The 25,837-nt window shown below is 34.9% G+C and overlaps 1 protein-coding gene across 1 annotated transcript in view; it reads left to right on the top strand.

Moving 5' to 3' along the window:
- LOC146397399 (uncharacterized) overlaps positions 1 to 15,054 on the top strand; it is a 208,726-nt gene extending 193,672 nt beyond the window's left edge. The window contains exons 4-5 of the mRNA XM_084989064.1: positions 13,957 to 14,062; positions 14,969 to 15,054. The gene's annotated coding sequence lies outside the window, so the exon portion shown is untranslated. The remainder of the gene's footprint in view (positions 1 to 13,956; positions 14,063 to 14,968) is intronic.
- Positions 15,055 to 25,837: the final 10,783 nt, after the last annotated feature.

Genomic DNA, 25,837 nt, shown 5'->3' with positions numbered 1-25,837 from the left:
ATACTAGTTTTAGAAGTTTCTATAAAACTAATTTTATGTTTCCTTATAAATTGGTAGCATACACCTATTGGAATGAGTATTTAATGGAAATAATTAGTAATATTTAAACTAGAAATGTATACAAAATACAGAGTAATATTTAAACCACAAATGTATACAAAACATGGAGATCTTCAAACAGTCACCATTTTCTACATAACATTTTTCTAGTTCTTTGGAGTTTATTATCTTTCTCCAAGCATAAAACAAGTATTATAACTTAAGGCATTTCTATCAGTAATCGATCAAGGGCAGTGTGACATTAATTAATTCATAATTAAAAGTAAAAACACAAAGGAAAACAGATTATTTCTTTTTAGTATTAATTTAATTAATTAAGTGATTAGACAGTAGTAGGACATAAGTACTGAAAGAAAAACTAAATATCCATTTGTTCAAGTCACAGAGGAGGTAGGGTCAGACACACTGAAAGATTTCATGTTTCTACGATTCTATAGTATCACAAGGATAAGATTAAAGCTCAAAGTGTACTGATTCTCTAAAAGGAAAACAAGATTTTAGTAAAAAATCACTGTAAACAATTTTTGTTATGCAATTCCCTATAGGAACTCATATTTGGTCATAAACCTGCCACATCATGATGGAGATGCCACTGCCTTGCCTGCCATATCTCCTTGGTACTGATCTTGTCACACCAAGCCACTTCATGTGAATACCCATGACTCTCTGCCTAAGGTCTTTTTTTTTTTAAGTGTCTAGAATTTTTTTTATAATTTTTATTTATTTATTCATTCATTCATTCATTTTTTTCCACTGTACAGCATGGGGACAAAGTTACATATACATGTATACATTTTTTTTTCTCCCATTGTTCTGTTGCTACGTAAGTATCTAGACATAGTTCTCAATGCTACACAGCAGGATCTCATTGTAAATCCATTCCAAGAGCAATAGTTTGCATCCGATAACCATGCTCCCAATCCCTCCCAGTCCCTCCGTCTCCCCCTGGGCAGCCACAAGTCTATTCTCCAAGTCCATGATTTTCTTTTCTGTGGAAATGTTCATTTGTGCTGTAAATTATATTCCAGTTATAATGATATCATATGGTATTCGTCTTTCTCTTTCTGACTTATTTCACTCAGTATGAGAGTTTCTAGTTCCATCCATGTTGCTGCAAATGGCATTATTTTGTTCCTTTTTGTGACTGAATAGTATTCCATTGTGTATATATACCATATTTTACTAATCCAATCATTGGTCAATGGACATTTGGATTGTTTCCATGTCTTCGCTATTGGGAATAGTGCTGTGATGAACATGTGGGTGCATGTGTCTTTTTTTTTTTTTTTTTTTTTTGTCTTTTTCCCTTTTCTAAGGCCACTCCTGCAGCATATGGAGGTTCCCAGGCTAGGGATCGAATCGGAACTATAGCTGCCAGCCTACACCAGAGCCACAGCAACACGGGATCCGAGCCACGTCTGCGACCTGCACCACAGCTCACAGCAACATTGGATCATTAACCTACTGAGCAAGGCCAGGAATCAAACCCGCAACCTCATGGTTCCTGGTCGGATTCGTTAACCACTGAACCACAATGGGAACTCCAGCATGTGTCTTTTTTAAGGAAACTTTTGTCCAGATATATGCCCAAGGGTGGGGTTGCTGGGTCATATGGTAGCTCTATATATAGATTTCTAAGGTATCTCCAAACTGTTCTCCATAGTGGCTGTACCAGTTTATATTCCCACCAACAGTGCAGGAGGGTTCCCTTTTCTCCACACCCCCTCCAGCATTTGTTCTTTGTGGACTTATTAATGATGGCCATTCTGACTGGTATGAGGTGCTATCACATGGTAGTTTTGATTTGCATTTCTCTAATAACCAGGGATGCTGAGAATTGTTTCATGTGCTTGTTGGCCATCTGTATCTCTTCCTTGAAGAAATGTCTATTCAGGTCTTTTGCCCATTTTCCATTGGGTTGTTGACTTTTTTGCTGTTGAGTTGTAGAAGTTGCTTGTATATTCTAGAGATTCAGCCCTTGGCAGTTGCATCATTTGACACTGTTTTCTCCCATTCTGTAAGCTGTCTTTTTGTTTTCTTTTTGGTTTCCTTTGCTGTGCAAAAGCTTGTCAGTTTGATGAGGTCCCATTGGTTTATTTTTGCTTTTATTTCTGTTGCCTTGGGAGACTGACCTGAAAAAATATTCATGAGGTTGATGTCAGAGAGTGTTTTGCCTATGTTCTCTTCCCAGAGTTTGATGGTGTCTGGTCTCATATTTAAGTCTTTTAGTCATTTCGAGTTTATTTATTTTTTATATGGAACCACAAAAGATCCTGAATTGCCAAAGCAATCCTGAGAACCAAAAACCAACTAGGGGGCATAACTCTCCCAGACTTCAAGCAATACTACAAAGCCACAGTCACCAAAACAGTGTGGTACTGGTATCAAAACAGATAGACAGACCAATGGAACAGAACAGAGAACCCAGAAATAAACCCTGACACGTATGGTCAATTAATCTTTGACAAAGGAGGCAAGAGCATAATATTGGAAAAAGAAAGTCTATTCAGCAAACATTGCTGGGAAACCTGGAGAGCTGCATGCAAAGTAAGGAAGTTAGAATACACCTTCACACCATGCACAAAAATAAACTCTGCCAAAGGTCTTTATCTGGCTGTGGAATACACTCAACCTGTGTGGAGGACAAGCCAAAAGAACTTGAGAGTTAATATCCCTGAATACCACCTACAGCCAATGATAAAGGGGGTATGGATACACAACACTACATCCTTACCTTTCATTTCAGATGACTTTGAGCTGCACTATACCCTGTTTCCAAGGGTTCTCCAATAGTAATTAGTCCCATTGTCCACAATGGTAAAAATCTTAATTATGCTGCACCATTTATGGGCTTCCTTTTTTTTCCTGCTTCAATGCCCTGCTTCTTGCTGTTGTCACAGAGGTCACCTCCCATATAAACTACTTATGTGGAACTCCTTGTCTCTGGGTTGGCTTTTAGGGGAACCCCAAACACTGGGCAGACATTAACTCTATAATGAATAAAAGAACTTCTGTGTGATGCTAACGGTGGACCAAAAAACCCCAACGTGCTGGTTAATAACTGAAAGGGCATTTTATAAAGTGTGAACAGAATATGTTAATGACTGAACAGTGTTAGGTATTATACCAGGCTGAAAAAGTCTAGCCCACTGTTGACATTTTGAGATGGGTAACTTTTGGTTGTGAAGACCATCCTGTGCGTTATAAAATGTTTAGCAGCATATCTACTGTATGCATCTGCATGTAGCAGCCTCTCTCCTGTTGTGACAGCCAAAAATCTCTCCAGACAGTGAGATATGTCCCTGGTGGGGGAGAGGGGGGATGTGAAAAGGCAAAATCATCTCCTATCATATCCCTTTAAGAACCACTAGATTATAGAAATGACTTCATTTCATATAACCAATGAAATTCACTCATACATCTATCATCACTATATACCAGGCATTGTGTTAATAGATGGTTAAAAAACACATTGTTTCTCATTTCACAGAGTTTATATTCTAGACAGAGGAAAATAATTAAAACAATTACCTCACACTGAGAAACTACCCATAATTCTGAGATGCTGAGGAATTTTCCAATGGATACTATAGAATGAATCATTTCTTTCTAAAATAAAATATATAGATATACATAAATATATAAAATTACTTCAAGTGTGAGTGTATGTCTGCAAACTGTATGATTTCAATTCTGATGAAGCAAAAGACTGTTGATTTTCACAGTACAAATTCTGCCTGTTGGGAAGAAAGGATAAGATTGTTGCCCTTGGTTCTTGCTTCATGCTTTCTGTGCTGAAATACTGTGGGAGACTGAGCATATTTTGATTTCCTTCACTACTGCAGTTTTACTCATTTTCTTTCCTCGTTGCATCTACTTAACCCATACTTACTACTACCTTCTCCCTAAAAGTTCTCTTAAAGAGTATATATGCTTCTCTTGAAAAATTTAAGTGATTATGCTAAGATAAAAAATGTACCATGTGATATTATCACTTACATGTTGGATCTAAAATATAGCACAAATGAACCTATCTACAGAATAGAAATAGACTCACAGACATTGAGAACACACTTGTTGCCAAAGGAGAGGGGGGAGGGAGTAGGATTGACTGGGGGTTGGGGGTTGGTAGATGCAAACTGTTACATTTAGAATGGATAAGCAATGAGGTCCTACTGTATATTACAAGGAACTATATCCAAGCTCTTGGGAGAGAACATGATGGAAGACAATATAAGTAAAAGCATGCATGTATATGAATGACTGAATCACTATGTTGTACAGCAGAAAATGACACTGTACTGTAAATCAACTATAATTTAATAAAAAACATTAAAAGTCTAAGAAGCATTGGGAGGTGATTTTTATTTTTGTTCTTGTCTTCTTAGAATTTCTATGAGATTTTTCCCTCTTAACCTCCTAGAATCTACCCTTTATGATCCTCCCCCCCCAAAAATCATCTTCACCCTGTCCTGGTATGACATAGCTGGTCTCCCTTGTAGCTCTGTGCTCATCAGTCCTGCTGAGATTCTCTGCCTGAGGGTTTCTTCCTATCCTGTTGAGCTCGGTACAGGACAAACGGAAAGTGGAAAGTGCAGGGGTATTCCACAGCAGCCCTCAGCCAATGACAGCTGAGAGCTGGAGAATTATCCCAGCTTCTGAGTTGTTTCCCATCCTATTTTCCAGAGTTTCCAGAGGTACTGAGTTACTGGACCTACTTAATGGCTCCCTTTCTTTCCCTGTCTCAGTTGGTCATGCCCCTGTGATACAGTTTGGATCACTTCACCAATAAAGCATTCCAAAGCATCCTGCATTGGAACAATGGGCCAAAAGAAAGATCACCACTTTCTGGAGTTTACAATCTAGGGTGCATGGAGGAACTTATTACAAATATACAAAATACTACTATTCTCCTAAACACTAATAGGATCTGGAGTTGAAGGTTCGAGAAACCAGGATGGGGATATAAACATGTAATGTATCTGCATGTTTTATCCATATTGATTTTTTATTTATTTTTGCTAGGGTGGGGAGCAATAATATTACAATAGTATTAAATAAATGCCTTTGGTATTTTTATCTACCTTTTAATATCCTGGATATTTTCAGATGCCATACTGGTTTCTTGAAAGTCAGAATTCTTATAATCACTTCTCAGGGAGGCATATAGGAAAAAACATAATTTGTTCAGCAAGAACATAATCCTTCATATTTGTACTCTGATCCAATGAAAGCTACATTACACTGATAGCTTCAAATACACAGAGAAGCATCTGGTGTGTCTGGAGTGACTGCAGATTTTGCACAAACCCAGAGCTGACATTAAGATTAAAGTGCTGCCTTCCTGGTACACCAACATGTAGAAAACATAAATTGGGCAGTTGCAGCAGATAGCTGTATATTACTGAAGTAACAGAGTCTCAAAATCCAGATCTGCTATTTAAAATTTTACAATCAAACATTTTATCCAGATTTTCAAAACTCCTGGTATGTATGATTTATACAGTGCTATTTTCAAGTCTATATAAATATAGTGGTGGGTGTAATAAATTCTTAATACATAATTTTAAATCAATTTGTGCTCCTTTTAGCTAAGTGCGATAAAAGATAAAATGTGCGTATAATTGTGTTTGTAGGAAGGATGTTTTTAAGAAAAGAAACATTGACTAAAGGAATAATTTTGCCATTGGAATATAAATATTTCCAATATATTTTCTTCCACTGAAAATAAAAGATTATATGACAGCATAGAATTGACATGTACATTGTTTTGAACTAAGTACTTTCTCTAGATAAAAGTACACTGTTTTAGAGCAGTAGTTTTTTTTTTTTTGTTTTTATTTCTCATTTTCTTTTTCTCTCACCAAGATACCTTTCAGAATAACATTTGTTAAGTGCATGAACTAAAACATATAAGATAACAAAGGAAGGACATTATTCTGAAATGCAATTATCCAAATAGTCATAGCACATATTTATAATACAGAAATATGTGCACTTTAATAATATATTAAATAACACAATCTAGCAGTGAGTTTTACAATCACTATAATTTCAAAGGGCAATAATTCAAGATATCTGAAATATATGTAATGTAATACAAAAATATTTGTAATTTCTATTGAGTACTTCTAATACTTGGTTGGCCTGTTGTCTACAATCACAATTAAAAGACATCCTGAAAATAAAGATGTAGTATTTTTTATTTTCCCAAATTCACAAACCTCCTGAGTTATATCAAGGAGCACTGATGAATAAGTCTGATTTTGGAGTAATAATCTGACTTTGATATATATTTCTAAAAGAACTTTGAGGATGTTCTAACCCATAGTTTTAACAAGGAAATGAGTAGAACTTTTCATTTTCAACTCTTAAGAGTGGCAATAACAATGCAGATATTTACAGGAAATGCAAATTAATGAAATAGACCAAAAGGAACATAGGACTTCTGAAGAATATGGTAAACTGGAGAACACAGGCTCTTTCTGAAAGAAATCACACATATATACCAAATAAAATGTCTTAGGACCCAACCAGTCCAAGGGCCAATAATTTGTAACCTATGATAAAATATGCAAAACCAAAGATAATTTTAAATGTTTTTTTACTTTTGAAAGCTATTTGCAAGTAGTGCCTTCCATCTTTACCACTTATTGCCACCTACTACCATTGCCGTAGGTAAGGAAATAATATCATCCCTGTTACACGACAAGAAAACAGATGAAGAGGAATCCATGTCACAAAACCAGTTAGAAAACCTAAACATTACAGCCAATATTCCACTTTCTTTGAAAGAGTAATTAAGTCATTGCTGAGACCTTGTGCTGGTGAAACATATTTTGGAAAAAAAAATCATCAAATTTAGCTTATGGTATGAGCAAACAGTAAAACTTAACTTGAAAATGAATGCATACGATAAGAAGTCCATACGCCCTGACTTGTCCACTCCATGCATTGTACTCGTGTCTTGACAGATGCATATATATATAGTCCTCAGGATAGTTCTGCAAGGTATTAGATACTTGAATGAGTATTAGACAGGGAAATCTCAAAGTGTCCAATGGCAATATATAGTTGAAACCTCATCATAACTTTTCTTACATTTCTTACATTACTTCCATATTGGCTTAAACTGAATCTTCCAAAGCAATACCAAGATGGAAAATATCTTTTAATCATGTTACTATACCCAGCTTTGTTGATTCCACATTTCAGAGAATGTTTTAACCTCTGTATATCTGTTGACTTTAAGGGTGTCAATCTGTGTAGGTTAATTTTATTCTCTGAATGTTTTAAAACTGAAATCATGTAATCCACACTTTATGGAAGAAAGAAGCAAACCTATGACAAAACAAAATTTTATTTAAAAGGTTTTATGGTATTTGTCTTTGTCTTTCTGGCTCATTTCACTCAGGATGAGATTCTCTAGTTCCATCCATATGATACCACTTATAACTGGAATCTAATATCCAGCACAAATGAACATCTCCTCAGAAAAGAAAGTCATGGACTTGGAGAAGAGACTTGTGGCTGCCTGATGGGAGGGGGAGGGAGTGGGAGGAATTGGGAGCTTGGGCTTATCAGACACAATTTAGAATAGATTTACAAGGAGATCCTGCTGAATAGCATTGAGAACTATGTCTAGATACTCATGTTGCAACAGAACAAAGGGTGGGGGAAAAACTGTAATTGTAATGTATACATGTAAGGATAACCTGACCCCCTTGCTGTACAGTGGGAAAATAAAAAAAAAAAATAAAATAAAACTGACATAAAAGAATAAAAAAAAAGGTTTTATTATTAATTGTTTAGTCAACTGAAGATAAAATATAAATAAGTACATATAAGAATCAATATCAATTAAATAACTATTAAAACCTCGAATTCTCTTAATACAGTAGAAAATTTGATGCTATTTTTACAGAAACAAACATATTGATGATACAATTAATATATTATTTTGAATTCTCTCTTGACATCACATAGCTTTCCAAAATTTTGCATCTCCAAATACTTAAAATTAATGATACATTTCATTCTTAAGTTCACTGTTTAATGATACATGCTTTACTTGTGTCACAAACTTTAGAAACGAAAGAAGAAACTAAGTTAATATTTACAAAGAAAATCCTGAAAGTATTAAATTTAAATGTAAAGCCTGTTTATGTCATTGAATGTTAAAAGCAGTTTTCCTCTTATTTTTATAGCATATAATATTCAACAAAACATGTATTACTGTTATAAAAAATTAAATAAGGTTTAAAATTGGTTAAGCATTTCTCATGTACTTGCTTATTCTGTCTATGGAAAAATCAGTTTTATTTCATATATATATATATAAAATGATTTTTATTTTTTCCATTATAGCTGATTTACAGTGTTCTATCAATTTTCTACTGTACATCATGGTGACCCAGTTACACATACATGTATACATTCTTTTTTTTTCACATTATCATGCTCCATCATAAGTGACTAGACATTGTTCCCAGTGCTACATCATAGTTTTATTTCTTAAATGAAGAAAAATAAAGCAAGGCAATGGACCAGGGAAAGAGCAACTGAGATTTTATACAACATTGTAAGGAGAGGCCTCTGTGACAAGGTGACATTTAGGCTGAGACTAAATGAAGCAATACAGCCATACAGGAAGAAAAGTGCTGGAAGAGGCATCGAGGCAAGGGCAGAACAGAAGCTGTCAGAGAGGCAGCTTGTTTTCAAATAACAATTATCAATACAGACTATGTATGCATGTTATGTTTTTTCCCTGTGAAAGTACCGAGCAACTACAACACATTTCATACCCTCAAGAAATTTTAACTTGAAATAAGGGGGGAAGTGTGAGAAGTACAAAATAAATGGAAAAAATTCAAAGCAATTGTTCGTACATAAATACATATATATATATATATATATGTATATGTATATATACCTTTTTTAAAAATATTATCTCTTCCACTTAATCTAAGGTATTAAAAACAGATTTCATTTTAGGTGATACTAAAGCTTGCAATACGTACTTTCCTATAATTTAAAGCCATATGTTCTTTTCATTTAAGTTTTCAATAATGAGTCAAGATTAAACATCCAACCCAGGAGCATGGAATAGCTTTCCATTTCTTTACATCTTCTTTAATTTCTTTGATTAATGTTTTATACTTTTCAGCATATAAGTCTTTCACCTACTTGGTCAGGTGTATTCCCAGGTATTTGATTTTTTGGGGTGCAATTTTAAAAGGTATTGTATTTTTGTATTCCTTTTCTAATATTTCATTGTTAATATACAGAAATGCAACGGATTTCTGAATATTAATCTTATATCCTGCTACTTTGCTGAATTTGGTGATCAATTCAAGTAGTTTTTGGGTTGAATCCTTAGAGTTTTCTATATATATGATCATGCCATCTGCATAAAGTGACAGTTTTACCTCTTCTCTTCCTATTTGGATGCTTTTATTTTTGTGTGTCTGATTGCTGTGGCTAGGACTTCCAGTACTATGTTGAATAACAGCGGTGAGAGTGGGCATCCTTGTCTTGTTCCAGATTTTAGTGGGAAGGCTTTCAGCTTTTCTCCATTGAGTATTATATTTGCTGTGGGTTTGTCATAAATGGCTTTGATTATGTTAAGGTATGTTCTCTCTATACCCACTTTGGTAAGAGTTTTTTATCATGAATCAATGTTGGACTTCGTCAAATGCTTTTTCTGCATCTATTGAGATGATCATGTGGTATTTGACTTATCTTTTTTTATTGTGGTGTATGACACTGATTGATTTGCTTATGTTGAACCATCCTTAACATTCTCAAAATGGCCATACTACCCAAAGCAGTCTACAGATTCATTGCAATCCGTATCAAATTACTGATGATTTAGCAATGAAATCCTGCTGTGTAGCACTGGGAACTAGGTCTAGTCACTTATGATGGAGCATGATAATGTGCGAAAATAGAATGTATACATGTATGTGTAACTGGGTCACCATGCTGTACAGTAGGGAAAAAACTATATTTGGGAAATAACTATTAAAAAATAATAATAACAAATTACCCATGACATTTTTCACAGAACTAGAACAAACAATCCAAAATTTATATGGAACCACAAAAGACCCAGAATTGCCAAAGCAATTCTGAGGAACAAAAAACAAGCAGGGGGCATAACTCTCCCAGACCTCAGGCAATAATACAAAGCCACAGTCATCAAGACAGTGTGTGGTTCTGGTACCAAAACAGACAGACAGACCAATGGAACAGAATAGAGACCCCAGAAATAAACCCAGACACCTACGGTCAATTAATCTTTGACAAAGGAGGCAAGAACATAACATGGGAAAAAGACAGACTTTTCAGCAAGCCTTGCTGGAAACCTGGACAGCTGCATGAAAATCAATGAAATCCAGAACACACCCTCACACCGTGCACGAAAATAAACTCAAAATGGCTTAAAGACTTAAATATGAGACAAGACACCATCAAACTCTGGGAAGAGAACATAGGCAAGACATTCTCTGCCATCAACTGTATAAATGTTCTCTCAGGTCAGTCTCCCAAGGCAACAGAAATAAAAGCAAAAATAAACCAATGGGACCTCATCAAACTGACAAGCTTTTGCACAGCAAAGGAAACCAAAAAGAAACCAAAAAGACAACTTTCAGAATGGGAGAAAATAGTGTCAAATGATGCAACTGACAAGGGCTTAATCTCTAGAATATACAAGCAACTTCTACAACTCAACAGCAAAAAAGTCAACAACCCAATGGAAAATGGGCAAAAGACCTGAATAGACATTTCTCCAAGGAAGATATATAGATGGCCAACAAGCACCTGAAACAATTCTCAGCATCCCTGGTTATTAGAGAAATGCAAATCAAAACTACCATGTGATAGCACCTCATACCAGTCAGAATGGCCATCATTAATAAGTCCACAAAGAACAAATGCTGGAGGGGGTGTGGCGAAAAGGGAACCCTCCTGCACTGTTGGTGGGAATATAAACTGGTACAACCACTATGGAGAACAGAATGGAGGTACCTTAGGAAACTATACATAGAACTACCATATGACCCAGCAACCCCACTCTTGGGCCTATATCCAGACAAAACTTTTCTTGAAAAAGACATATGCACCTGCATGTTCACTGCAGCACTGTTCACAATAGTCAGAACATGGAAATGACCCAAATGTCCATCAACCAATGATTGGATTAGGAAGATGTGACACACACACACACACACACACACACACACACACACACAATGGAATACTACTCAGCCACCATAATGAACAAAATAATGCCATTTGCAGCAACATGGATGCAACTAGAGACTCTCATACTAAGTGAAGTAAGTCAGAAAGAGAAAGAAAAACACCCTATGATATCACTTATATCTGGAATCTAATATATGGCACAAATGAACCTTTCTACAGAAAAGAAAATCATGGACTTGGAGGACAGACTTGTGGTTGCCAAGGGGGAGTGGGAGGGAGTGGGATGGATGGGGTGCTTGGGGTTAATAGATTCACTCTATTGACTGTGGAATGGATTAGCAATGAGATCCTGTTGTGTAGCCCTGGGAACTATGTCTAGTCACTTATGATGGAGCATAAAAATGTATGTACACATTAATGTATACATAAGAATGTATACATGTATGTGTAACTGGGTCACCATGCTGTGCAGTAGAAAACTGACAGACAACTGTAAACCAGTTATAGTGGAAAAAATAAAAATCACTATATGTAAAAAAAGAGTAAACATTCATGCTTTGTCTATTATTTTATTTTTATTTTTATTTTGTTTTTAGGGCCACACCTGTGGCATATGGAAATTCCCAGGCCAGGAATCAAATTAGAGCTATAGCCTTCAGCCTACACCACAGCTATAGCAACGTGAGATCCAAACCCTACCTGCAATCTACACCACAGCTCACAGCAACACTGGATCCTTTACCCATTGAATGAGGCCAGGGATCAAACCAGCATCCTCATGGATACTAGTCAGATTTGTTTTTGCTGAGCCACAAGGAGAACTCCTATAATTTTATTTTTAAAACTAACATATTTCTTCCTATAAAAATAGATCATAAAACTGTAAATTGCTATTGACAGATTTGTGAGTACACCCCAAAATATCAAAACTGAAACATTTCAAAATTTACAAAATGCTCTTTAGATCTCTTTAGATATTGCCATATCTAAAAAGTTTTATGTCTTGGCTATTGTGAGTAGTGCTGCAATGAACATGCGAGTGCATGTGTCTTTTTCAAGGAAGTTTTGTCCCGATATATGCCCAAGAGTGGGATTGCTTTGGAATGGTTCAGCAATGAGATCCTGCTGTGTAACACTGGGAACTATGTCTGGTCACTTATGATGGAACATGATAATGTGCAAAAAAAGAATGTTATTACATGTATGTGTAACTGGGTCACCATGCTGTATGGTAGAAAATTGACAGAACGCTGTAAACCAGCTATAATGGAAAAAAATAAAAATCATCATATAAAAAAATAAAAAATTTTAAATGTATTTTCTCCATAAATACTTCACTATTTTGCCATGACATGACACACCAGTTCATACTGCTACCTAACAAATTGCTAGAAACTTAGCAGCTTAAAAAAAAAAAAAAGTGTATATAACCTGCTAAGTTTCTGTGTGTCGGGAGCCCAAGCATGGCTTAACTAGGTTCTCTGTTGAAGATCTCACAACTCTGAAATCAAAGTATCAGCTGTGTTCACGTCTAAAAATGTGGGGATCCTCTTCCAAGGTCATAAAGGTTATTGGCACAATCCAGTCCCCATTTTTCTTCTAGCTGATGCCTGGGGTCACTCACAGAAACTAAAGGCCACTCTCAGGTTCTAGCCTTGTGGCTTTCTCAGCACATGGCAGCATATTTCATCAAAGCAAATAGGATGATCTCTCTCCAGCTTCCAAGACAGAGTCTCATATAATTTAATTTTTCAAGTTACGGTTACATAAGATTTGTCCCTTAACATTAACATCATCAAGAGCGTGACTACCCCCATACATGTGCAAGTCCTGGCACACTCTATAGATAGATATCATACGGGATATTGACACTATGGGGTGGCAATTTGGGAACCATCTCCAAATTCTGCTGGCCACAGTCATGGAGTGAAAGCATTCAGTCTTTCAACATTTTAAGTATGATGTTTGCTATAGGTTTGATTTAAATTCCTTTTATTAAGTTGAGGACATCATTCTAATTGCATCCTACCCATCCCTCTGGGGAGGGAGAGATTCTTGCCCTAGGATTATGAAGATGGTTGAATACAGGACAGTCAACACCAGACAGATGAGATCAATAGCAGTTAATTAGTCACATAAATTCACAGCATGGGGGAGAAGGATACTATATACCATGCAGGGCCACAGGGGTCTGGGCTTAGAAGCAGAGTAATCACAAAGGGGTAATGGGGGCCGGAGTTTGTGGCATCGGGCAGGTAGAGTAACAGAAAAATGTTCTCTTGAGGATATAACTGGCTTATCTGAATGAGTCTCTGAGCTGGCAAAAAACTGAAACTCACTACTCAGGGATAAACAGGAACTGTGCATGATCCCCCCAATAAAAAGGGTTGTTTGGCTAGGGGATCTTGTCCCAAAAAGCAAAGGAGAGAAGGAGACTTGTGCTCAGGCTCTTTGAGGCACCCCCAGTCTCACCAGATGACAAGGCAGTACACAACACTGTACTGTACATAACAGAACTTTTCTTAAATTCTTTTTTTCTGAGAGTTTGTTACAAATACACGTTGGATTTTGTCAATTGCTTTTTCTGCATCAGTTGAACTGATCATTTAGCTTTTCTTCTTTTTACCATTAAAATATTATTAATTTTATTGATTAATGCTCTAATATATTAATCCCTTGAAATTCTAGGATAAACTTCACTTGGCCATGGTGTACTACTCCTTTTATATGTTGCTGGATTCTATTTGCTGATATTTACAGAGGATTTTTACAAGTATGCTCATGAGGAGTACAGGTCTGTAGTTTTCCTCCTTTATATTATTTTTGTCTGACTTTGGAATCAGAGCAATGCCAGCCTCAGAACACAAATTGGATGTATTGGGCATGTTCTGTGTCTGGAAGAGATTGTACAGAATTTGTGTTATTTCTTCCTGACATGTTTGGTAGAATTCACCAGTGAAACTGCTTGAGCCTAAGCATTTTTTCTTTTAAAGGTATTAGCAGATTCAACTTCTTTAATACATATAACAGTATTTAGATTATCAATTATCAAGTTCACCCTGAATACATTTTTATAGTTTCTACGGAAGGGTTCCGTTTAATCTAGGTTGAAAATTTATGTTTACAGAGTTGTTTGTAGTATTCACTATCATATTTATATCTGTAGAAATACTCTTTCTTTACTGATATTGCTAATTTACATCCTTTCTCCTTTTTCGTCAGACTTTAAAGAGCTTTATTAATGTCATTGATCTTTTCAAAGATTCATACTTTGTTTTCTTGATTATTTTCTACCATCCCCCTCTTAAATTTCATTGATTTCTGCTTTCTTTGATTTATTTCACTTTTAATTGTCTAGTTTCTTATGGTGGAAGCCCACAGTGTTAAGACGTTTCTTCTTTGTAATATAAGCATTTAATGCTATAAATTTCCCACCAAGCACAGTTGTGGCTGCATTACACAAAGTTCTGATATCTGGTGCTTTAATTTCCATTCAATTTAAAATATTGGCTAAATTCACTTGAGACTTCTTGTGTGACATAAGGATTATTATGGGAAGTGTATTGTTCAATTTTTGTGTGTTAAGATTTTCCTGTTTTCTATTAATTATTTCTAGTCTAATTCAGTTATGATTCCTGTATGCACTTCATATATATAGTCTATTTTAATTATTATAAATTTGCTTTAATATCCATATTAGGTCTATCTTGATGAATATTCTATGTATACTACAAAAGAATCTGCCATATCCTGATGATATCACGTAGGTGTATCAACCAGATCCAGGTGGGTGATGAATATTTTCTAGTTGTTTGTGTCCTCTTTGTGATTTTCTGCCTATTAGCTTAAGTGATTACTGAGAAAAATATTAAAATCTTCAAATATATTTTTGTATTTATCTGACTCCTTTCAGTTCTGTCAGTTTTTGCTTCATATATTTTAATATACCATTGTATGGTGCACACGTATTTAGGGTACTTTATCTTTTTAGAGAATGATGACTTGAACTTTATCATTATCCCTACAAATTATTTTTGCTCAAAGGTATCTTCAGAGCACCACAGTCACTTGAGCTCTCTGTGATTATTATTTGTATGGTAGACTGTTTTACTTTTAATTAAACTGATGGGCTGTATTTAAGGAATTCCTTGTGGGCAGCATATATTTAGGGGATATATTTTATATATTCTGAGACTTTTAGAGTATTTACATTATTATGTAATTACTGATATATCTGGATATACATCTACCATGATTTGATGGCTCTCTCTGTTCTGTTTCCCTTTTTCCCTTTCCTGCCATCCTTTTGTGGTTTTTTTCTTTTTACCACATTTTGGTATCCTGTTTTAAGTTGTCTGTTTTGTTTTTGACTATACAGTAGTTTTTTTACTTTTCATTGTTCCCTTCTGATCAATATTCTGCCACTTCCATTGAAAGTACAGAAAGCTTGCCATCATGTAAGTGTCCTTATCCTTGTCCCCTTTGTGTTGTAGCTGTGTTACATATTTTATCTACAAACACTGGAAATTTCATCAGGACTATTATAATTTTTATTTCTAACCATCAAATGTGTTTTTAATGTGATGATGGAATAGCCATCTATTACATTTACTCAGATACACATCATTTCTTTTGCTCTTCCTTCAATCTTTATATTATTTCTGTTCAGTCTCATAAACTTCCTTTAGCAAAACTTTTGGAGATCTGCTGACAGATTTGCTTAGTTTTCTTTCAGTTGAGAATGTCTTATTTTGCCTTCATTCCTGGAGTATATTTTTGCTGGATATAGCATTCTGTAGTGATAGTTCTTTCCTTTTATCACCTTAAAAACATTGTGTCTCCATAATTTTGGTTGGAACCTAGAAAATTATTGTTATGCCATAGGCAATATTTAATTTGTTTGCTTTCCATTCTTTAAATACTTAGTTTTAATGGTTAATTAATTTAAACTGTAGATTATGATGCATTTGGAAGAGGATTTCTCTGAGTTTATCCTATTTGAAGTATGCTTGTGCTTTTGTAGGAGTATGTCATCAAATTTTGGAAGTCTTTAGGTATTATTACATCATTTTTTTTCTCTACACCACCCTCTTTCTAACCTCCTTATGTAGCCGCAATGACATGTACATTTAGTCTGATACTGTCTCACAAATTTCTGAGGCTTGGTTCAGTTTTTTAGAAATATTTCTCTTTTCTCTCTCTTGTTCACATTGTATCATCTCTATTGATCTATCTTAAAGTTCAATGATTATTTTCCTTTGTAATTTAGATTCTGCTTTGAGCCAATTCAGTAAATTTTTAGATTTTGCTATTTTTATGTTCTAAAATTTCAGGGTTTTTTTTTTTTCATATCCTTTACTTACTTGCTGAAACTGTCCGTCTTTTCATTTATTTTAAAAGGGTTCCCTCTTAAGCTGTTAGAGTATTTTATAACAGCTAATTTTAAATCTTTGTCAGAAAATTCCAACATCTATGTCATGTAACCATTAGAATTTATTGATTTTCTTTTCCCAAATGAGTTGAAAATTTTCTCATTCTTCATACAACATAAGGGATTGTATCTTAGAAGTTTTGAATATTGTAGTATGAGACTCTGAGTATTATATCAATCTTATGGGGAATGTTTCTAGTTTTTTTTTCTGGTTGGGATCAGTTTATGATCTCCAGTGAGCCTTCTTTATGATGTGATTACAGCATCAATTCTGTTTTCAAAGCTTTGTTATGCTATTTGGATCTACCCATGTATGCATTTAACAAGTATTTAGTCTGGGATCTAAATGGTGATTTATCACATAGACAAGATCTCAAATTCTATATATGCTCTTCAGGGTCAATACAGGCCTGCACAGCTCGGGGAGGAATGCAAGAGTCCATGAACAAGTTTAAGATGTTGCTTTCCCCACTTCTTTCTTTATACTCTCTTTAGTACTTCCAGGTTCCATGGCTCCTTTTTGGTCTTTTCCTCAAAAACTTGGGGCTTTCAGTTTTCCTGCTTTGTTCCACATTGACTATACCTGCATCAGGGCAAGCAATGGGAAGGAAGTGACACAAAAAAGAAGCAGCAAGAGAGGTCTCCACACCTCTTGAGGCACCGTTTCCTCCTATCAGAGAGGAATATTACCATCCTTCAGAATTTCGACTTCCGTAGGCTCCTGCTGCTTCTGGCTACTGTAGGCTCGCAGAATTGTTTGGGCGCTAAGCATACATGACAGAGACAAAGAAAAAACATGGAGATTTTACCACCTCTCTCTTAGAGTTAAGAATTCCCCTTTCTGCTACCTTGAGCCAGAACCACAAAACTACACCTGGAACTCTCTCTGGCTCTACTGATGTTCATTTTGGGTTGAGCTTCATGGAATTCAGGCAGGACAGATACCAGAGATGGGAAAAATAGTAACCCCACCATACATTCCTGGTTTACTCCAACATGCCCAATACTATTTATCTCTGTAAAAGAAAATATAGTAAAATATTCAAAATATAATTTACCATCTGCATTAGTCTGCTGGGGCTACCATAACAAAATACTGCATAGTGCACAGCTTAAACAACAGGAATTTACCTTCTTACAGTTTTGTAAACTATAGATCCAATATCCAGGTATCAGCTGATTTGGTGTCTCCCGACACAACTTCCCTGTCTGTGTCCTTGTGTTGCTTTTCTTTACATATGCACATCTCTGGGGTTCCTTCCTCTTCATATAAGGACACCAGTCCAACTGGATTAGGGATCCACTCTTATGACATCATTTAACTTTAAACTAAACTTTTTAAAAAGACCCTATCATGAAATACAGTTGTATTGCAAGGTACTGGTGGTGATCAGGGCTTCAGCATATGAATGTGAGGGGGAAGGAGGCAAAACTCAGTCTATAATGGCATAATAACCAAATTTAAGTGTACAATTCCATAGTATTAAGTGCATTTGAATTGTAAAATCACAGCCATCTATCTTCAGAACACTTTCCATCTTGCCAAACTCTAATTTTGTATACATTTAATAACTTCCCATTCTCCCCTCCCCTACTGTTTGTCTCCATGGATTTGATTATTCTAGATAATTTATTTAAGTGGAATCATTTAGTATTTGCCATTTTGTGACTTTAACAGTTTCACTTAGCATGATGTCTTCAAGTTCATCCATGTTCTACCATAGCATGTGTCAGAATTCTCTTCCTTTTTATGTCTGAATAATACTCCATTTGCATGTATGTTTACCCATTCATCCATGGATAGAAATTTGGATTGTTTCAGCCTTTTGGTTATTGTGAATCTCTTACTTTCAAGAGACCTCAAATAGCTGATTTGTGTACCCCATCCAGATTTTATAGTTGCTTTTGGTGGAAGACACAATGTGAAGTGTCCTTACTCTATATTACCACAGCCAGGAACCACTTTATTTTAATGTGCAACCAGGACAGTCATTAAAACGTAATAGGAATTGTCCTATGATACTTTAAGGATAGCATCCATCCAAATACCGCTCTTACTATTATCTAGAGATGCTTTGCTTAAAATAAAAATATCTCCACCTTTAGACATTGTGTTTGAAGATGCAAACAACCTTAGAAAGAGTAATACAATATTTTTTGCACAATGTTAGTCATTGATTTTTTAATACTATTTAGTTTATAGGTTTGTTTTTCTTTATAATTAGTCGAAAAGTGGGGCACTGAGCAACTTATGAATAAGTAACAACTCAATATACAAAAACATAATGTTTCCACTCCCTCTATTTATTGCCTCCCATTATCCTCAATTAACATTGTATTAATTGTCTATTTTATTTGAGATAATTATATATGATAATAAAAATCTTTATGAAAAGGATATTTCTATCCAGAGAATCCCTTCATCCCCACCACCATGCTGAAGGAACTCAAAGCAACTTTTAGATTCTCTTTAGGCTTTATTTAAATTTGCACAAAATCTCAAGCCAGAAATTTTCCAAAGATGTTCCCTGATGATTTTAATTGGAGAATACATACCTAGGAATGGAAAACTGACTGACCATCCCAGTAAATGCATTCTAGTTACTAACAAGTAGTCAATCTACCTTAGACCTAAGAAGTTTAAATTAAGCCTCTTCTAATTTGGGGATGGTTTCAATTGCTAATAGGATAATTATACCTGATTTCAAAGTACAGGCAGTATTTTCTTTTTTTTAAAAAGTCATTTTTGGAAATAGAGCAATTCCCTCAGAGGAAGGATGATAAAAACAATAACTGAGTTTTCCCTCATGCTCAAATTTACTGCTATATCTCATACTGACATAATTAATAATAAATAGACGTGTCCTTTTTCTTTTTTTCCTTTCATGTGTTCCCATATTGTCTTACCATATTATGATTATATTAGCAATTAGTAAAAGAGGAATTAGTGCTGCACCTACTTATTACCATCAACCTATTAATTTATATTGGAAATTCCCTCTACGCTTTGACATTCTGTGCTATTCTGTGTTGAGCCATCTGAAGTTTCAAAGAGAGCTCTCATTATCAAATTAATTCTGAAAGAAATAAGCTTTTGCCCTTCCCATTTTTTTCAGGAGAGACCTACTAACAGATGTTCTTTTATGTTATACACATATCTGTGTTACCCTCTTTGGGGGGAAGCATAATTTATCTGCTTTATATAATGCAAATGAAGTGAGAAAATGGTGTCATGGACTTCTTTGTACTTACTTTCTTAACCTTTTAAGTTTTAACAGAAAGTAACCTTTTCCTTATTTTATGTTTAATTAAATCTCCACCACTGTTCAATGAAAACCATTTTTTCTCTCCATAAGGTAAACTTGAGGTTGCTATTGAACCTTTCTTCTCAGTCAATAACTCTCTAATATTCTTTTCTCAGTCAGTAAATATAGTGCCTGACAAAGTTGTATTTACTGAATAAATGTTTATTGTGTATTTACAGTGAAAAATATCTGTGTCTTAAAAAATACTCTATGGGAAGTTCCCATTGTGGCTCAGCAGTAATGAGCTCAACTAGTATCTATGAGGATGTAGGTTTGATCCCTGGCCTTGCTCAGTAGGTTAAGGATCCAGCATTGCCATGAGCTGTGGTAGGTCACAGATGTGGTTCAGATCCCCCATTGCTATGGGTGGGCATAGGCCAACAAAGACAGCTCTAATTTGATCCCTAGCCTTTAACCTTAGCCTTCTGTATGCCCTAAAAAGCAAAAAAAAAAAAAAAAAAAAAAAAAGATATTCTATGAACTTTTATTTTCAGATTAAACATGTTTAGGTTTTATTTAAAAGATAAAAATAGTTTCACAATTTTAAGTTAAAAATTTAAATTCATTTTTATAACCTTTTAAAATTTTTTTTAAAAATTTATTATACTTGATTTACAATGTTCTGTCAATCTGTGCTGTACAGCAAAGTAACCCTGTTTTATATATATATATATATATATATATATAAACCCAGTTATATATATGTATATATGTGAGTGTGTATATATATACACATTCTTTTTTTCACATTATCCTCCATCATGTTCCATCATGAGTGATCAGATATAGTTCCCTGGGCTATAGCAGAATCTCATTGCTTATCATTCTAAATGCAATAGTTTGCATCTATTAACAACACACTCCCAGTCCATCCCATTCCCTCCCCCTCCCTCTTGGCAATCACAAGTATATTCTCCATGTCCATGAATTTGTTTCTTTTCTGTAGATAGGTTCATTTTTGCCATATATTAGATTCCAGATATGTGATATCATATGGTATTTGTCTTTCTCCTTCTTACTTTACTTAGTATGAGAGTCTCTGGTTCTATCCATGTTGCTAAAAAAGGCATTATTTTATTCTTTTTTATGGCTGAGTAGAATTCCTCTGTATATATACCACATCTTCTTAATCCTTTCATCTGCTGATGGACATTTAGGTTGTTTCCATGTCTTCGCTATTGTGAATAGTGCTGCAGTAAAAATAGGGGTACATGTATCTTTTTCAATGCCCAAGAGTGGAATTGCTGGATCAAGTGGTAGTTTTATGTTTAGTTTTCTGAGGTACCTCCATACTGTTTTCCAGTGTAGTTATACCATTTTACATTCCCACCAACACTACAGAAGGGTTCCCTTTTCTCCACACCCTCTCTGGCATTTGTTATTTGTAGACTTACTAATGATGGCAATTCACACTGGTGTGAAGTGGTACCTCAGTGTCATTGTGACTTGCATTTCTCTAATAATTAGTGATGTTGAGCATTTTTCATGTGCCTGAGGACATCTTTGTGTCTCCTTTGAAGAAATGTCTATTTAGATCTTCTGCCCATTTTTCAATTGGGTTGTTTGGCTTTTTTGCTGTTGAGGTGTATAAGTTGTTTGCATATTTTGGAGATTAAACCCTTGTCATTTGCATCATTTGAAACTATTTTCTCCTATTCTGTAGGTTGTCTTTTTGTTTTTATTTTTTTATGGTTTTCTTTTCTGTGCAAAAGCTTATAAGTTTGATTATGTCCCATTGGTTTATTTTTGTTTTTATTTCAATTGCTTTGTGAAACTGACCTAAGAAAACATTTGTATGGTTGATATCAGAGAATGTTTTGCCTATGTTCTCTTCTAGAAGTTTTATGGTGTTTTGTCTTATGTTTAAGTCTTTAAGCCATTTAGAGTTTATTTGTGTACATTGTGTGAGGGTTTGTTCTAGTTTCATTGACTTATATGCAGCTCTCCAGTTTCCCCAGCACCACTTGTTGAAGAAATTGTCTTTTTCCCATTTTATATTCTTGCCTCTTTGTTGAAGATTAATTGACCATAGGTGTCTGGGTTTATTTCTGAGTTCTTTCTTCCACACCCGACTCATATCAATAGACAGATCCTCTAGAGAGAAAATCAATAAGGCAACAGAGACTTTAAATGACAGAAAAAAAAGTTAGACTTAACTGACATTTTTAGGACATTACATCCAAAAAATCAGAATATACATTCTTTTCAAGTGCACATGGAACATTCTCCAAGGATTGACCAACTACTGGGACACAAAACTATCTTCAGCATATTTAAGAATATAGAAATTATTTCAAGTATCTTCTATGACCACAATGGCATGAAGCCAGAAGTCAACCACAGGAAAAGAAATGAGAAAAAAAACTGGCTACATGGAGACTAAACAACATGCTACTAAAAAACCAATGGGTCAACAAGGAAATCAAAAGGGAAATAAAAATACCTCGAGACAAATGATAACAAAAAAACAGTCAAAATCTATGGGAAGGTCATAAAAGCAGCACTTAGAGGGAAGTTCATAGCAATACAGGCCTTCCTCAAAAAAGAATAAAAATATCAAATTGACAACCTAACCCACCACCTAAAAGAATTGTAAAAAGAAGCACAAACAAAACCTAAAGTCAGCAGAAGGAAGGAAATTATAAAGATCAGAGAGTAAATCAATAAAATAGAGAATCAAAAAGCAATAGAAAAAAATCAATAAAACCAAGAGCTGGATCTTTGAAAGGGTAAACAAAATTGACAAACTTCTGGCCAGACTCCCAAAAAGAGGAGAGAAAGAAATCAAATAACAAAATAAGAAATGAAAAAGGAGAAATCTCAATGGATACTGCAGAAATACAAAAAAAAACCCACAAAGGAATAATATGAACAATTATATGTCTATGCCAACAAATTGGACAATCTAGAAGAAATGGACAGCTTTCTAGAGACATCTATCCTACCAAAACTGAATCAAGAAGAAATAGATCAACTGGATAGACTGATCACTAGAAATGAAATTGAATATGTAATAAAAACACTCCCTACAAGCAAAAGTCCAGGACCAGATGGTTTCAGAGGTGAATTCTACAAAATATAAAAAAAGAACTTATACCCATCCTCTTTAAACTCTTCCAAAAGAAACAAAGGAGAAACACTCTCAAAGATATTCTATGAAGCTACTATCACCCTAATACCAAAACTAGATGAAGATACTACCAAAAAAGAAAACTATAGGCCAACACCTTTGATGAACACAGATACAAAAATTCTCAACAAAATTTTAGCCAACCGAATCCAGCAACATAAAAAAAGATCAGACACCATGACCAAGTGTGAAAAATTCATTTTTAATAGCATCTGTAATTTGGACAAAATATTCCAATATAGGGGAAAAAGGTTATTTGCTACTCTAGTTGAAAGATCCTCATTATTTTTAAGGAATCAAAATCTGTCATTTATTTCAGATGTGTATCATTATAAAACTTTCACAACATATCTGCTTCATTCTGCTCAGAAAATGTTTTGGTGATCTACAAGTTTACTGATGTTAATATGTTGTAATATTTTTACTTCAATAACTACAACTCTCTAGTTTTATTCTTTCTAAAGAAAGAGTAAAGCAGGTTCTTCAAATTTTCTAATGTTTTGAGGCTAACAAAGAAACTGAATTATCACATCATATTTGTGTTAACTATCCTATAGTTCCTGGTAACTATTTTATCCACTTTGCCAGAGTATATCCTTTACACCCTAATTTTTAAGTATAATTAAGAATACTCTGGGTATCTTTCATGGTACTGCTTTGCAATGGAGACAAATCTAGGAGATCAAATAGGTCATGTAAAATTATCCATTCATTCGACATATATTTATACAACTCCTACTTTATCCAAGCACTGTGTGAGGTAATTAAAATCTACCCATGAGCTATTCAGGCACATATTCCTGTCCTTGAGTTTCCATTATAACTCATTTCCCACTGCTGCTCACTATATTGGGTTCTTAACCCAATATGTCTTAACCCAATATATTCTTAACCCAGTATAGTGTCCATGAGGATGTGGGTTTGATCTCTGACCTTTCTCAGTGGGGGTTAAGGATCCAGCATTGCTGCAAGATGCTGTATAGGTCAAAGATGCAGCTCAAATCTGGTGCTGCCATAGCTATAGTGTAAGCATGCAGCTGTAGCTCCAATTAGAACCCTGGCTGTGGACCACAGGTGTAGCCATAAAAAGAAAAAAAAAAAATCCTGTCCTAATAGAGGTTATATTCTAGGATGTGAGTTAAAAATATGTGAAAAATATAATAAATAAGTAAATTATCTAGGGAACAGGATGATGAATACTATGGATAAAAGGAAAAGTCAACTACAGGGAGAGAAACCAGGAGCTAGGATAGAAGCATATGTTTTCAGGATTCAATAAATGGTCCAGATAGGTCTTTGACAACATACCGGAAGCTCAAGGTCATGAGGGAGTTAGCCATGTAGATCCTAGGTAAGAGCACTGCAGGCAGGGGATGGCTGAGGAGGATCCTAAGGCATTGTTGAGGAAACGAAAAGAAGTCATATGATTTAAGGGAAAAAAGCAGGAGAGGAGGGGAAAATGGCATGTCTTCCAGAAAGTTAAAGTTCCAAAGAATGTGGCTTGACCACTGAGCGTAAAATGCAAACTCCCCTCATTTCATAAGGTTTATTAAGTTTACATGACTTTCCAAATCTCAGCTTTAAAAAAAATTTATATAGATCTTTTGTAAATAAGTATCAGAAATGAATATTTAGATTACCTTGAATCATTATTGACTCTTTTAACAAAATAAAATTGGGTAATATTGCATCATTAGAAAGTAATGAATCAGATGCTTTTCATTCAGATATGTTTGGGGGGGGGGAAGACATCTGCAACAGTCATCCCATTTAGATGCCAACACCTTATTGTGATAGATGACTGCCTTGGTGAAGAGGGCTATAAGAGTAAATCAATGTCTTAAGAGTTTTATAATTGAAGAAATGTTACTCAAAGTTGGATTTAAAAGCTAAACTTCAGCACTTGCACTACACAAAGTCACAGAAACAAAGAACACATCAGACGTTTTCCTCTGATTTCTATTGAAAAGAAAAAAAGGAAATTGGGAAAGAGGGAGAGGGAAGGGAAGAGGCATAGTGGGAAATGTACACAATGGTTGAACAAGCCAGGTGCCAAGCAAAATATGGTTTAAAATCTTGACAAGTCCTGTGTACCATTTCAATATGGAAATTAGATCAGGAAAATAACATGAAATAAGCTACTGGAAAACCACATTTGTTTCTCCCACAGTGTGACTAGATGGTCACAGTGTATTAGAAACTATGAGGACATTAAGAAATGCCCTTGGTGGTTTTCAAGCAATAGAAGGTATTTTAATTGGTGATATATTTAAAAAGCACAGCACACTGAGCCTAGATGATTCAAATGAAAACATTTTATTTTTTCAATGCAAATATGACCCAGTCAGCCATTCCTGTCCTACCATAACGTCAATAATCTTTATAAAGATCTGCACTTACCCAGTCTAGGGTCATTTGAAAGTTTAGTAATTGTGACCTCTCCTTCATTGGGCCTATGAAGAAGTCAGTTTATTTGCTATAAAGATTTTTACAACCCTTCAGGTTTTAACTAAGGGTTCTATTACTGGAAAAGTATCAACAGACTTGGATAGAGTTGAAACTTTTAACAATCTGAAGTTTGAAGTCGAATAGTTGAAACCCTTACCCTAATTAAATTCTTTAGAAACATACATCAAATTAAAATTAACTGTTATAAACTAAAAAATGTCACTCACCATCTGGTTCTACAAGTTACTGCAGTCA

Source organism: Sus scrofa, chromosome 13, assembly GCF_054392235.1.
Source record: "Sus scrofa isolate SSC_HxYL_T2T_F1_AM1 chromosome 13, Sscrofa_HxYL_maternal_Yorkshire_Landrace_v2.0, whole genome shotgun sequence".
Lineage (NCBI taxonomy): Eukaryota > Metazoa > Chordata > Mammalia > Artiodactyla > Suidae > Sus > Sus scrofa.
The sequence above is the reverse complement of the archived record's forward strand: the minus strand, read 5'-3'. Positions and strand labels throughout refer to the sequence as shown.